Source organism: Pocillopora damicornis, chromosome 9, assembly GCF_964200805.1.
Source record: "Pocillopora damicornis chromosome 9, jaPocDami1.2, whole genome shotgun sequence".
Lineage (NCBI taxonomy): Eukaryota > Metazoa > Cnidaria > Anthozoa > Scleractinia > Pocilloporidae > Pocillopora > Pocillopora damicornis.
The window spans coordinates 13,436,525-13,439,435 of record NC_142678.1 but is presented as its reverse complement, the minus strand read 5'-3'; the positions used below and the strand labels follow the sequence as shown (position 1 = coordinate 13,439,435).

Below are 2,911 nucleotides of genomic sequence, written 5' to 3'. Positions count from 1 at the left end.
TTAACATGATGGCCTTCCTTTCGCTTTTTTTTTGTTTATTGGTTTCTTTCTTTTTAAATTTTATTTCATTTTCTACCTCTTATGTCACTACTCCAAACTCTTCAATCCATGATCACAACCGAAACCTATATCGCACCGGTGTAATCACTAATTAAACCGCAGTGTTGACCTTGGTTTCGAGTGACGCGGCAACCGGCTGCGCTGCAGATTGACACAACTGCCAATAGTGTTGCTGACGGCTGAGGAATTCGATAATCCTAATGTTACACTCACTTGCTGTAATCAAGGAACTTCTATCGAGTCACGTTAAAAACGTATTTTTCCTCTGATTTTCCTTAATTGCTATCATGGCTGTGATCCCCATTGCAGTTTTTCAAGCGACTTTTGGATGGCTTGTGCATAAAGGCAGAGATAAAGCAGTCGAAAAGCTAAGCGATGTAACACATAAACAATTTCGTAACATCATCTGAGTGAAATCGACGACATGAGCTCCAAGTTGGATGGATTGTCAAGAAAAGATTTGCTAGCAAGTATCAGCTTCTTTAGAGAAGGAATCGAGTTGTTGTATGAAGGATTTGACGAGACAAGGTCAAGGAGTGAGTTTGGCGTGGGTACAGCACAAGCGACTTGTGCGGAAGTTGTGTCGCTCACTGAAAGAATGCGAAATTTAGAATTTACTGAATCTGCTACAAGAAAGCTTTCTAGTGCGAAGGAGAGATTCGAACGTGCCCGTGAAATGGCAACAATAACATTTTCAAATGAAGCACTATCAACAACTGACCGCATTTTAGCAATGCAGTACCGAGTGATGGCAACAGTACTAGAGGCAATAGACAATCTATCGGATGCTGCAGCGCTGTGTAAAGTATGTATTAAAGAGCTAAACGGTCTGCCAATGGTTCAGCAAAGCTTTAAAGTACAGCTCAAGACAGGAATCAGTGCGGTGATGGGTTTGTTTTACCAAGAAGAACGAGTAAAAATCATTTCCGGTGTCTGTCGCGTCAATCGTGTCGCCTTCGATGTCACACAAGCGATATGCAGCAGAGGGCTTCTACTCCTGGAGTGGCCCAATGTCGATACAGGAGAGGAGAAAGTTGACTTACTGCATGACAGGAGACTGGCTCTATTACTACGTGAACAAGGTATGGAGCAGTGTGATCTATCATGGACAATTGGTCAGGATGGTGAAAAGGAGCACAGGATAAAAAATCCACTAGATATCGCTACTAACTCAAGCGGGCAATATATTGTAGCCGACTATGACTTGACAATCAAGGTGTTTGACAATAGTGGCAAATTTGTGAAGTGTTTCAGACTTCCTCCTTTTATTGATGACAATGGTAAAGAGCTATCTACGGAAAACTGGAAGGTTAAACTGGCGACACACATAAACGACAACATTTATGTGCTGGTTGAAGAAAAGAATCATCAGCGTTGGATTTTTAAGTTCGATAAATCCGCTGACCAGTATCACAAGTTTCGCGAGAGGACAATGGACCTCGAGTGCAATCTGTGTAAACTGTCAGTTAGTGATAGTGGCAAAGTGATGGTATTGAAAGGCAATTATACAAAGGACTATCATTTTGTGGATCTATACGAGACTGATGGCCAGTTTGTTTGCAGTTTTGGAGAACAAAATTTGAAGAGCCCGCGAGACATCAGCACTGTAAGTGATGGCAGAGTTATGGTGGTGGACCAAGCGCCTTCCCACTGTGTACACATATTTAGCGAACTCGGTGATCATCTAAGTAAGTTTGATCTCAAAGGGTTTGTTCACTTTCCAAACATTGCATTTCACAGGGAAAGTCAACAAGTCGTCTTGGCTAGTACTGACGATGAAAAAGAGCTCCTCTGTATTGGAATATACACCAAAGATGGTGAGTTTGTACGAAGCGTTTTTATCTACAAAAGTGGCTATTTCCTGTATAAGATTGCAGTGAGCACTGAAGGACGCATTGCAGCTCTAGGACCTTCATACGTCAAGCTAGAGTCCGGCGTCATGGATTATAAAATAGGATATCGATTGATTGTTCTATAAAACAGATGCAAATGTTCTTGACTTGTTTCCACGTTCATTTTGCGGAATCAACTCAGGCCTGAGAAAATAACCCCCTTACTTTCTCTTGGTTTGGGCGTAAAGTTTTGAACAATCCTACTTTCAAGAGAGGTCTACTGCAAAGTGTATAATCTGATTTCGTCTTTTTTCTGGATTGTTTGCTATGTGGGTTTTCTTTTTTTCCTTAAGAAATTACTTATAAAACAGTTTAATACGTTTTAGGTAAGACACAGAATCATATACCTTGTTGGCGACGTTTTTATGCCACTTAGTCGAGTTTTTCACTTTATGTCTTTTTAGACCCTGAAACATACTCAAACGAATGTAATGTAGTTTCGGTTTTTCTTGGTGAACAAATCATATCAATTTAGGAATTTTTTTCTTTTGTAACAATCTCATTCATGGTTCTAGGCTAATCATCACTGACCCTCAACCTCATGATTTTAAGTATATTTTTTTCCAAGTTGTGATTATTAATTCACGATTTTAGCTCCCAATAATTTTCTTAAAACTAGCATGTGGCGGATATATTTGTCTATTCATTTTGTCGGATGACCTGAGGTTATTGTTAGGAGGAGCTGAATGTGATTCCCTTCTGTTAGTGAAAGGGTTGATAGACAATTTTATTTGGGTGTATTTGTATGATTTGATATTTTAATAAGCGTGTTCATAGACCCTGTATGATTTCAGCCGTGGCATTCACCGTAATGATTCGATTTAGCGTTCGGGGCGCTTATTTACTTTTGGTACCTCAAAGGAGGGCGCTCATTCGAGGCAAGGCGGTAATTATGGACAGGGCGCTTATCAAGGACAGGGCGCTTACCGATATTTCTTTTTTAGAAAAAGCAGAATGAG

General features: G+C 40.2%; 1 pseudogene; it reads left to right on the top strand.

Annotated features, from left to right (window-relative positions):
* Window positions 1–257: 257 nt before the first annotated feature.
* LOC149040243 (uncharacterized) lies at window positions 258–2,262 on the top strand (annotated as a pseudogene).
* Window positions 2,263–2,911: the final 649 nt, after the last annotated feature.